The following is a 13,473-nucleotide window of genomic DNA, read 5'->3' on the forward strand; positions in this document are numbered from 1 at the left end:
AAAAAAGAAGCAAAGGCCTATGCAATTTCAAGAGAATGACATGGTTTGGTTAAGGATTGAAAAATGTAGACTTAAGAGCATTGAAAAGCATCCCAAGCTTAAACTCGCTCCACCTTTTTATGGGCCCTTCAAGATTCTCAAGAAACTCAACAACAATTCTTATAGATTGGAAATCCCACCTCACTGGTGTATACACAACTCCTTCCATATCAGTTTACTATGCCTATTTAAGGGAACTCTTCCACTTTATCATGTTCTAGATGACCCACCTCTTTTACAACAAGGCTCATAAATTTTAGTCCTAGAATCTATCCTTAACCATCATGACCAGACCACCGCTCGTGCAAGTATTATTGATACTTGATTAAATACAAGAATGACTCTACTGAGGAAGCACAATACCTGAATCATCGTTGTCCACCTACCGTGCCCAAATTTACTACCTACCATTCACAATCACCTTGATTCCAGCTATGTGCACAGACACGTCGATTAAGGAACTGTACATATATCCATTTGTGTGTACAGACTCGCTGATTGATGCGATACACTATGAGTAGACTTGCCAATTGAGGCAACACACTCTTTATATACATACTCGCCGATTAAGGTAACATGATTTCATGTAGACTCTCCGATTGAGGCACAACAAGTAGAGGAAGCAGACTCGTCGACTGAGGCAACATGAGTAGAAAAAGAAGACTTGCCGATTGAGGCATCTTCCTAACTTCATGAACAACTAAGATCAATTGCTTTCCAACCCCAAGGCATGTTATGGATTATGAAAATTATTGAAATATTTTTGTGGTATTATTTTCATAGATATTTATTTTTTATTATTTGCCACATGGTCAGTGACTTACCACCAGGTCCTAGTCGCACCATGTTAGGTAGATAGTCACTGGATATAATCTTGTGCATGTGTTTTTGATAGCAGATCAGTGGCAAGGCTAGTGCGAGCAGCATGATGATGGTTACACATTTTTGGTGTACATATTGGATGCACATTTTGGCATCACTATGTTTATGGCAATATTATATTTTTGGCGACATTATATTTATGTGACATTTTATGTAGTGGCTTGGTGGCCATTGTTATCTTATACATAAAATGGTGGCACACATTTTTATAAGGACATATTTATTCAAATGGTTTGTTTACCCTTAGTAGATGGCCCATATTAATTCATGCATGCCCCAAAGTGGAGTAAAAGTCATTTTTGGCTCACAAAATAATATATCTAAATACACTTGCTTGAAAGCATGAGCCATCAAGCAAGTGGGGGGAGATTGTACTCAATGTCTGTGTCGTGCATCTATTCTTTCATGTTCATGCAAGTTTATTTCTTAACAAGCTATGGTTTTGAGAGAGGTAGAGTGAGCTATGTCCATTATTTTATTGAATTTGTGCATGAGAACCACAATCCTCCTAACAAAATAGGATCCTAGTCTACCATTATCTCTTCACTAATCATTGTGCTCTCTCTATTACATGTCCACATGGACACTATGAAGGCACCCTTTTTTGGCACATATCCCTCGTTACCAAATGTTGTCTTCAAACCTGACACATCATCTCTCAATCCCTCACCTTTGCATATGGAATAAGCCTACATAGTGGAATCATTGGACATTGAAAACAACTAAAAAGACTAGTCTTTTTATTAAATCTTCTCCCCCTATCCATATAAATGTTGTTCTCATCCATGTTATCATCACATGGAGGAATCTCAAATCTCATAGCATATGGAACAATTTGCATGTTAGCTTCTTTTGGTGCCAATTCATCATTAAGCTCATGTGATGACTGCCACCTAAACAAAACCATCAAAAGTCCAGCTTTCAACTTCTTCACCCACATCCTCTTCTTCCTGGAAATTTGTCTCTACCACTCTACTAATCTCATCCAAAATCTTTGAGTAGAGGATCATGGTTTGTATTCCTTTCCCCTCTTCCCCTTTTCCCATGCTTCCCTCCACCTCCCCTGGATGACGAACACAATTCAAATGTCATGAACAGAATTGAAATTGGAATTGGAATATAACATGCCATACGTGTCACATACATATCCATGAGAGCATTCCAAGCTTACAGCCATAAAACATAACCCCAATAAAGGTAGGCAGTATGATGTTCAATACGGACACAAAGTTTCCATAGAAGAAAATGAGCAGTCAAAAAGATTGAAATTAGATACCAAGTAATAGGAGACGCAGGCCATGTATGGAAAGGCTTGAAAAAATGTATGCTAATCTTTCCTTGTGAAATAGCAAAATTCCTATTACCCAACACACATGGTATGATTTTTACATATATGGGGTAGCATTGATGGGTACTAAAAATTTATCTTGGACCACCTAAGACATGTGATGTAGTCAGTAGCCATGGCTACCCTTGTTCTAGCATTAGCAGGCAAGCTACAAGGCAAATATTAGTTGATCAATATGTAGCCATGGCTACCCCTTGTTCTACCATCTAGCAAGCAAAATACAAGGCAAATCTTAGTTGATCAATATATATCATTCCACCATACATGGCATTTGCTCCACACAAAAAAATGGCCAAGGGAGGCCATGTGCTGATGCAGCCTCCCTTGGCCTTTTATTTTTGTGGAGAAAAGGCCATGGGTAAGCATGGTGGATCCCATGGGCAAGCATGGTGGATATGCCATGGGCTTCAATTTTCTCACCGGAGGCACTGCAAAGCATATTTGTCAATCCCTTGGCACCCATCATACATGGCATGGCATTTGCTCCACAACAAAAAAAAAAGGCCAAGGGAGGCCACGCCAGCATTGCCTCCCTTGACCTTTTTTTTTATGGAGCAAATGCCATGTATGATGGATGCCAAGGGATTGGCACTCACATTTTGCAGTGCCTCTTGCTGAGAAAATTGAAGCCCATGCTTGCCCATGGCATTTTCTGCACACACACACCAACAAAAAAGCCAAGGGAGATCATGTTGGCATGGCCTCCCTTGGCCTTTTTTTTGTGAAGCAAATGTGTTGTATCGTGCACCCTGCACTAGGGTACACAGTGACACACTAGCAAGATCATCAATGCAACATTTGTACAAAAGTAATAGCTTTTTATAGGAATATCTTTTGTATGCCATGATCCCATTGTGAGCCCTAAGTCCACCAGGGACAATCAGGCACAAGCTACATAGGTCAGTCTCCAAGCCATAGAGGTCAATCTGGAGTCTCCTTCTTAACCCACTTGGAGAATTCATTAGATAGGTGCATTTAGCAGTCAGCCTTAGCAATAGGGTTGCATTAGCAATAGGGTTGCATGTAGTTGCATTAATAGCTCTATGGGCTAGCCCATAAGGGTAACATCAAGGCCATAGGGGACCAAAGGCAGATAGTCAACAACAGCCTATAGGTACCCCTACTTGTAGTTGGTCAGCAATAATAGATGCCTTAGTACATCCATCAGCTAGCATAAAATCCATTCACCATCAGGTCAACCAAGGGTTATCAGTCGGCCAGGTTCAAGGATAGCAAATGGCAGTTGCCAAGGGAGAAAATGCCATACTAACTTGACAATTGAAGCCCATGAGACTTGGTTCAAATTCTCACATGTTTGGCACAAAGGATGGGACTTGGTTCAAATTCTCACGTGTTCAAATTGAAGCCCATGGAATATCCACCATACTTACCCATGGCATATGCTGAAAAAAAATGGCCAAGGGAGGTTGCACCGACACACAGCCTCCCTTGGCCATGTTTTTGTGTGAAGCATATGCCATGGGAAAGCATGGTGGATATGCCATGGGAAAGCATGGTGGATATGCCATGAATATAGGATGTGCCATGGCTATGTGGGGTTGCCTCACAATAAAAATTTTCCATGCACCTCACATCACATAGTAAATTCCCACACAAGATACAAAATGCAAAGATGAAGTGCTGATTTTACCACTATATACACAACAATTTTCTCATTGCATACACGCAAAAAAAGCAATATACCATTGGAGGCCCTTGTTTGATAGGTGGGTTCGCATGTACCCCTTGTGGTCCCATGTGGTACCTAGGGGAAACTCACATTGTGATGGGTACTATTAATATACAGGCAGACTGGGTTGATGTGAAGGGGATGGGTAGACCCTTTCCCTTTGGTGAGACATTTCTGGTCCTTGGGATAATGGACCTAGCCCTAGGTTTTGTAAAGGTCGTCGGGCCCTATAAGGATTAGCCACACCTGAGACAGGCACAACTCTCCAAACTGGTGGTTAAGTCTGGGTTTGTTGGCTTTTGCGTTGCCCTACTTTTGCTCTAGGATCTAAAGATGGAGTGGGCTCGCTTTCTTGTGGTTGGTCCATACCTCTCACCCTGGGTTACAGTTCTTCCGACTATGTATTTTCCCAAGATAAAATTGTGGAGCCTCAAAGCAAGGCTTCTTTGCAAATGTGTGGGAGAGGTGGGAGCTTGCTCTTGGATAGATGGTATGTCCATGCACAGAACTTCAAGCTCTCCTGTCTCAAGATCAGGAGTTCCTCATCCCATGCTGGGGTGGTCTTCGCTTTCGCTGGTACTATCAAAGATAAGCACCATTTGACTCCACGCAATATTGACCGATGGGTGTGACCTTATGAGAGAAGGAGCTTCAAGGGAGTTTACTTTGTCGAAAGAGGGTTATTTAGCACCAATCTACTCGATTGTAGGTGCATGGAAATGTGAAACTACTGTGCAAAACCCCTCTGTGAAAAGATTGCTTTTTTTAATGGTACGGTCATACACTTTGAAGTGGAACGGGCATACGCTTTTAAAATGAGAAGGGAACGGGCATACGCTTCTCAGGGAAAGATGGTACATATGTTCTCTTTCAGAAGGGAAAGGAACGGGCGTATGATTTGTAAATGAAAAGGCAACATGCATTCGCTTTCCATGAACAGAGAGCTAGTAGTCTCTAGCTATCTATTAGTGCCTAAATTGTATAATTAAAACTTACTAATTAAGATTAATTTGTAAATTAAACTAAGATGCAAACTTGAAGAAAAAAGAACATAAAATCAAGGTTTTACATGAAGTTAAGGGCAATGTGAGAGCACTTACTTGCTCCTCTTGTGCTCGGAGAAGATTTCAACACTCCGACGATTAACCTTCAATGCTCCAGGTAATCACCATCAAAAACAAAAACAAACACAAAATCAAACAACCAATTGGTGGATTTGCACTCCAACCGAGCTAATCAACGACACTAGCAAATGAACGGAGTGGAGGACCCTAAGCCAAATGCATTCCCCACTAGCGACACCAAAGATGTTAAGGAGGATAACATGCTACCTTGCACACAAGAAGCAAAGAGAAGAGAAGAGAGATACATGCAAGGGTTGAGTCCGGAGAGTTGTACTTGGCCAACCCTAAGAGGGTTAACTCCTCGATGTGATGCCACTAGGGGCTCACTCCACCTCTTCTTGTGTCACCCAAGAAGAGATCCAATGGCTAGGTAGAGAGAAAGAAGGAAGGAAGGTATGGAGAGCTCAACCTTCACCTCATGCAACTAGCATGCAAAAGGGACTTAGTAGATAGCAAAGAGAGGGTAGAGAAGAAGAAAAAGGGGAACATTACCATCCCTACTAACATACACCAACAATCAAACATCAAAGAACACAAGCTAGCATACATCCACAAGCACAACTCTGTGTGTGTGTGTGTGTGTGTGTGTGTGTGAGAGAGAGAGAGAGAGAGAGGGAAGAGGCAAGCTCAAATGAGACAAATGGGATTGTACCTTTTCATATTTCATAAAATGACTTATATAAAAGAGCTCATAATTACAATGGCTGGCCGCCCATTTACAATGGGGGGCCCAAAACTAGTCTTCTGAGTCTTTCTAGCTCTATGTACAACTATTCCTCGTTGATCGGAATTACATAAGCCGTAAACTTGGTCATCCCATGTCTCATATATATAAGCGCATTGTGCAGTTACAAAAGATAGATTACAAAGAGTGTAGCCACGTCAAAGGTAATGTTAACCAAAGTGGTTAACAATTATTCACAGTTGTTTCTTGCATAAAGGAATGGGGACATTTCTTTGAGCATTTCCCCTCGCTCATATTTTGTAACATACCCATCTTCACTAATAAAGAAATGTCCATGTAATAGATAAATTTGTTGCCATATATATAGGCAGTGGTGTGTGAACACACTTAGGACCACTGGGGCACTTTTTCCCTCTTTAGGAGGTTTTTTCCCCCCGGCTTGTATATACGCCCATCATTCTAGGGCTAACTTATCTTTTGTACATTGACACAATCTAATACACTTTGTGTTGTGTGCATTCTTGCTTCTTCTTCTCTAAGCTTTGTGTGCTTTCCTGCAACCCTAATTCCAACAATTGGTATCAGAGAAGGCATCGGCTCCCAAGGCTACGCCGCCGGCACCCTCCGACTCATGTTCTCTGATTGAGGTGAGCTTTCATGAGCACTTGCAGGTCCCTAAACTCTGCAAACCAACCCGCAGGGCTTTGCGTTCTCAAAAATCGCATCTGAGGTCGTTTCGGGCTCCGTTTTTGCATTTCAAGTTCTGCACAGGTGTTTTCGTCATTTTCTGCAGAAATTTCGATAGTGCAGTTTTTTGTAAAACAGGCATACAGATTCTATTGTGGACCATGCTACATAGCACGAGTTGTTTTCTGTTCGGTCTTTGCTTCACTAGCTTTTGCATCAGTTTCAGTCTTTGCTTCATTACAGGTAGCTTTTGCATCAGTTTCAGTCAGTGGCCACCATGGCTGATAACAGCAATGATGTATTTCGCATGTTATCTGCTAATGACAAATTGGATGGAGACAGCAACTACCCACTTTGGGCATACATGATGTAGCATGTTTTGGTTGCAAAAGGAGTGTGGAACATTGTGCAGGGTATGGATGTACGTCTAGGTTCTGTGGATGTAGGATCTGTTGAGGATGTTGCAGGTTCTAGCAGCTCTATTGTTGCTGCTGTTTTACCCACTGCTGAACAATCTCGTTGGGATGGTAAAGATGCGCAGGCTCATGCCTTGATTGCACTTTCTGTCAAACGTAACATCACCCCACATATTCATTCAGCTAAAATAGCAAAACAGGCTTGGGATATTCTAGCTGGTTTGTATGCAGGTCGTAATGAGGCAAAAATCTCTTACCTGCGTAAAGAGCTAGAATCGAAGATTATGCAGGAAGATGATGACATAAATGTTTTTCTTGTTGAGATTAAAGATCTCAAGGAACAATTGATTTCTGCTTCTGCAGGTGCGATTATTCCAGATCATTCTCTTGTGCAGACTGTTCTTGATGCTTTACCTGAGTCATATCGGACTTTTGCTTCCACATGGAGACTTGTTACTGAGGACATGTTGTCAAGTATGATAATTTAGTCAACAAGCTCTTGCAAGAAGCGCAGTCCAGGCAAAACAGGGCTAGGCAGCGTGCAATTGATCAGGCATTTGTTGCTGCCCAGTAGAGAAGAAGTGGTAAGGCAGCCCCTTCCACTGTTTCTTCTCCTATTAATAGGTCTGAAACTTCTTCTCCTTCCACAGGTAGCAACAATAAGTCTGAGAAGGCTCTTGATAAAGGCAAGAAAAAGATCAGGTGCAACTATTGTAAGGCAAATGATCATGTCATTAAGAATTGCCCTAAGCTAAAGGCTAAAGAGGCAAAGAAGAAAGAGTCAAATGCAGCCACAATAGCGGATACTTCTACAAATGCAGATTCTGTAAATGTTATGCAGGATACAGAATGGGCGTTTAGCGTGTATTGCCAGTATGACCCATCTGTACATGATGCATGTTTGGCAGTTTCTGTTGACTCTCATGTATGGTATTTTGACAGTGGTGCTACAAAGCACATTACCTCGCATCGTGATATGTTCACTTCTCTTGAGGCTGTCCCTAATGGGAATACTGTCACATGTGCCAATAATGCTTCTTACCCAGTGAAGGGCATTGGTAAAATTATGCTTACTGCTGCAAATGGCAGCGCTTTCACACTTTCAGATGCTTTGTATGTGCCAGGGATAAAGAAGAATCTATTGTCTGTCTCTGCGCTTGCTAGACTTGGACTTGTAGTCAAATTTGTGGATGACAGATGTACTGTTCATGATTTGACTTCTAGTGATACGATTATTGTATCTGGCACCTTGTTTCATGGGATGTATAGGCTCAATTCTTATGACAAGTGTGTGGAAGATTCAGCAAATGCAGTTTCTGATGAAAAGGCAGTTTCAGATACAAAGCTATGGCATGCTCGTTTTGGTCATCTGAACTTTACTAGTTTGCTGCGTTTGTAGAAATTTGATATGGTTACTTCATTGCCCCCTCTTGAGGCACCATTGAAACATGTTTGTGAAGGCTATATTTTCGGCAAAATGCAGCGTTTTGCATTTCCAAAGGATGGTTCTGTGCGAGCCACTCGCAAATTGCAACTTATACATAGTGATGTATGTGGGCCTATGCAAACTCCGTCATTTGGTAAACACTTGTACTTCGTGACTTTCATTGATGATTACTCAAGGCATGCATGGGTATATCCACTGAAGGCAAAGTCCAAAGTGTTTTTGTGCTTCAAACAGTTTATGCTTATGGTTGAAAATGTATCCAATTGTACTATGGGCACCCTCCGTTCTGATCGAGGGGAGGAGTACATGTCTAAGGAGTTTGATGCATTTTTGGCTAGTCGTGGGATAAAACACCAATGTACAGTGCCATATACCCCTCAGCAAAATGGGGTTGCTGAGAGGAAAAACAGGTCACTTATGGAGATGGCACGATGTATGGTCAAGAGCCAAGCTTTGCCACATGCGTTTTGGCTTGAGGCTGTCATGTGTGCTGCATATGTATTCAACAGGTGTCCCACTAAGGCCTTGCAGTCTATTACTCCATACGAAGCTTGGCATGGCAGGAAGCCTTCTATTAGTCACTTGCGTGTCTTTGGTTGCTTGGCCTATGCTTTAGTGCCTGTGCAACAACACAAAAAATTGGATGATAAGGCTGTCAAATGCATTTTTGTTGGTTACAATGCTAAAAGCAAGGGTTACAGATTGTATCATCCGCAGTCAAAGCGTATCTTGATTAGTCGAGAAGTTGTTTTTGTGGAAGATGCTGTACAGTCTTTGTTATCATGTGCCAAAGAGACAGGTGTGAGCTCACGGGATGTATTTGATACGTTGTTGCCTCTGTTTACATGTGGGAATTCAAATGTAAGTCCTAATGAGGCAAATATTCAGCCTATGCAGATTTCAAACGACATCATAGATCAGCCTATTTCTGATGCAGATTTACAGGATGTAATCTATGAGGATAGGGCTAAAAATGAGCAGGCTAGAGGTATGCCTAAATGGCTGGTGCAAACCTTGCATGATAGTAAAATTGATGCACCTATGTCTAGTCGGACTCGTTCAGGTTTTCAGCATGCCTCTTATGCATCAGATTGTTATGCTTTGGCTGTGTCTAGTATGTGTGAAGAGGAAGAACCTCTTTCATTTGATGAGGCACAAAAATCAAAAAATTGGTTGGCTGCAATGCAAAGTGAATATGATGCTATAATGAAGAATGGTACATGGTCTTTGTGTGATTTGCCTATTGGTAAAAAGGCCATTGGATGTAAGTGGGTTTTTAAGTTGAAACGAAAGCCAGATGGCAGTGTTGATCGCTATAAAGCTAGACTTGTTGCAAAGGGTTATGCTCAAGAAAAGGGCATTGATTTTGATGAGACCTTTACTCCCACTTGTCGTATGACTACCATTCGTAGCATTTGTGCATTGGCAGCTCATAATGGTTGGAATGTACATCAGTTGGACATAAAGACTGCGTTCTTGAATGGAGATTTGCATGAGGAGGTGTATGTATCTCGCAGCCTCGTGGTTTTGTTCAAAGATGGCAGGAAAAAAGTGTGCAGGTTGAAAAAGGCTTTATATGGTTCAATTTTGTAGATGAAGATGTATTTTTGCTTAAGAGTAGCTTTGGGTCACAGTCTATTGTTGATATTGAAGTTGGCAAAGAAAACTTGAAGTAACGGTTCCATAATATAATGGCAATTTTTGTTGGTCCATTTTTTGTTCCTTGAATCAAGTTGGGATTGTAAGCATGTCAGAAGGAATAAAATAATCAATATTCACATAATTTGCAGAGCGACAGTGTATCATGAACTTGTATTCCTACTTTGAAAAGTTATGGCTTTATACAATGTTTTATTATGTGCGCTTTGAAGTGTGGCATTACAAGCTTGAATCTTCTCTTCAAGTGTCTAGTAATGTAAAGTCTCCCAATTGTAGAGTACTGCCATGGAGGTCACTAACCAACAGGTTGAAGAATAAGCTTCTTTGTGCAGATCATTTTTGAGAGGTTAGATTGCTGTTGGACTCCTAAATTGGGATAAAATAGAGGAGGATTTGCAACAAATACCTAACCTACTAGAGAGTCCTCCTTCATGTACTAACTTTCTAAAATCCGAAGGCTTTATGGTCATGACTAGCAGATATGAAGCTAGCAACTTAAAAGAGGGGTGAGATGGGAGTGAGTTCAATCTTTATTATTATGAGGTGATGAGGCTAGGGTGAAGTGCATAGTTGCCAAGAACTAAGGATAACAACAAGGATGAGGTCAAGATAGAGATTGTGAATGGCCCTATATTGCTCCACTCGATCATGTGGAGTGTGCTCTCTTGAATTGAGTGGCCATATATGCGATTTCCTAGTGAATCCTAAAAGGCGATAAAGACTCTTAAGGCTTCTATTGTCTATAGGTTGAAAGGGCATGCACAACGCACCCAAAAGGGCAATTAAAGCCTTTTCTTGGGTTATGAGTTCTGGGCAACCATATCCCAAGGGTGGAGCGAATGGAGATATTAGTCATGTAGGGGGTGGATTTAGAGATCACATGGTTAGGAGGACAGGCATTGAAGGGTTACTATGAAAGTTTATGCCAAGTTTTAAAGTTACTAATCCAAGATTTAAATAAATAAAATGATTAGGCTTGAAAGAGATGCCTAGTTGAGCCTTGAAAGCATGCCCATCCTAGCCTATTGATACTTTCTCCTTAGCTTTAAGAGAAATATTCCTTGGCCCTAAAATATATATGCCTCCTTAGGTATAATACTTGGGTTTCTTGATGGAGTGGGGATTAGTATCCTTGTGGGTTGACTAAGGGGTTGGCCTTATGATATGTTTTTTCTCTGGATAAGATAAAAGGAGTTATCTCTATCCCTGGTTAAGTACAAGAAGTTAAAACCCATATATATTGTGGACCATATGTGTCTACTTAATTTGGGTTTGATTTGGTGCCTTGTATTTGAAGCTTGTTGACATGACGGGCATATAATAGAGTGGCTTTGAAGGATTTATATCCTTGGAGTTTTATGGGGCCATCTTATAAGCTTACCTAATGCCCTTTAAAGCTTTGATTGACCTATGTAATAAATCTACTTATAGATTGTTTAGTCTTGTATATGTAATGAGTCTACTTATAGGTTGTTTAGAATTGTTTACCTTTGATCCCATGGGTTATTACCCATTTGTGTTACTTGTTTCTATTCTAACTTTTGAGTTTGTGAGCTCTTTGGGTATGCATTTATTGTTTTTTGCCGATTTGTGCCGATTGTGTGAACTGTATCTTGAAGTCTTCTTCTGTGAGATGGTGTGCAAGAGATTACACATAGATGTGTATACTTCATCACTCATGAACTTATGCTGGAATCTAAATTGAAGGTACACAAACATGAATGCATTGTCAAAGCATGTTAAAGCAACTAATAAACCAAACTCAGACTTTTATAGAAACCGGTCCGGTCCGAGTTTACTTTTGTTGTACAGAAATTACAATGCTCTGCTTAGAAAGTAAACTCAGACCGATCCGAGTTTACTTTCACAGTCCGAGATAACTTTAGGTATGTAGAAATTACAATGCTCTGCTTGGAAAGTAAACTTGGACTGTGAAAGTAAACTCGGACGGACCGATCCGAGTTTACTTACACAGTCCGAGTTTACTTTTGCTATGCAGAAATTACAATGCTCTGCTTGGAAAGTAAACTCCAACTGTGAAAGTAAACTCGGATCGATATGAGTTTACTTTCACAGTCCGAGTTTACTTTAGCTGTGTAGAAATTATAATGCTCTACTTGGAAAGTAAACTCGGACTATGAAAGTAAACTCAGACTATGAAAGTAAACTCGGACCGGTCCGAGTTTACTTTCACAGTTCGAGATTACTTTTGAAGGAACTACAATGCTCTGCCTGGAAAGTAAACTTAGACTGTGAAAGTAAACTCAGACCGATCCAAGTTTACTTTGATAGTCCGAGATAACTTTAGCTATGCAGAAATTACAATGCTTTGCTTGGAAAGTAAACTCGAACTATGAAAGTAAACTCGGACCGATTTGAGTTTACTTTCACAGTCCGAGATAACTTTAGCTGTGTAGAAATTACAATGCTCTGCCTGGAAAGTAATCTCAGACTGTGAAAGTAAACTCGGATCGGTCCGAGTTTACTTTCACAAACAGTGCAGAAGCTACGGAAGAATGGAAAATAACACACCACAACCTAGAGCAATATTGTGAAAGTAAACAGTCATGGAAGAATGGAAAATAACACACCACAACCTAGAGCAATATTGCTTCATGCCTTAGAAAGTAAACTCGGACTGTGAAAGTAAACTCAGACCGATCCGAGTTTACTTTCACAGTCCGAGATAACTTTAGCTATGCAGAAATTACAATGCTCTGCTTGGAAAGTAAACTCGGATGGACCGATCCGAGTTTACTTTTGCTATGCCGAAATTACAATGCTCTGCTTGCAAAGTAAAGTCGGACTGTGAAAGTAAACTCGGACCGATCCAAGTTTACTTTCACAATCTGAGATAACTTTAGCTGTGCAGAAATTACAATGCTCTGCTTGGAAAGTAAACTCGGACCTGTCCGAGTTTACTTTCACAGTCCAAGATTACTTTTGAAGGAACTACAATGCTCTATCAGACTGTGAAAGTAAACTCGGATCGGTTCGAGTTTACTTTCATAGTCCGAGATAACTTTAGCTGTGTAGAAATTACAATGCTATGCTTACAATGCTCTGGCTGGAAAGTAATCTCAAATTGTGAAAGTAAACTCGGACCGGTCCGAATTTACTTTTGATGTGCAGAAGCTATGGATTGTGAAAGTAAACAGTCATGGAAGAATGGAAAATAACACACCACAACCTAGAGCAATATTGTGAAAGTAAATAGTCATGGAAGAATGGAAAATAACACACCACAACTACATCACTCGTTGACTACTATCACCATTGGAGCACTCTTCAATATTGAAGTCGCTCTGGTCTTGGTTCAACGACTCCATCATTCAAAGAACATAAACTGATAAGATTGCATACAGTTTCATTTCAAGAACACAATACATGTCCCACAGTATCACTTCCTATCTATTGTAGAGGATAACATACATAACTGAAGAATATACTTACAAATTTCAGAGAAAGATAGAAGAAATCTCAATATGGATGGAGA

The sequence above is a fragment of the Cibotium barometz genome, chromosome 4, assembly GCF_041138505.1.
Source record: "Cibotium barometz isolate CiBa-2024 chromosome 4, ASM4113850v1, whole genome shotgun sequence".
In the NCBI taxonomy this organism is placed as follows: Eukaryota; Viridiplantae; Streptophyta; class Polypodiopsida; order Cyatheales; family Cibotiaceae; genus Cibotium; species Cibotium barometz.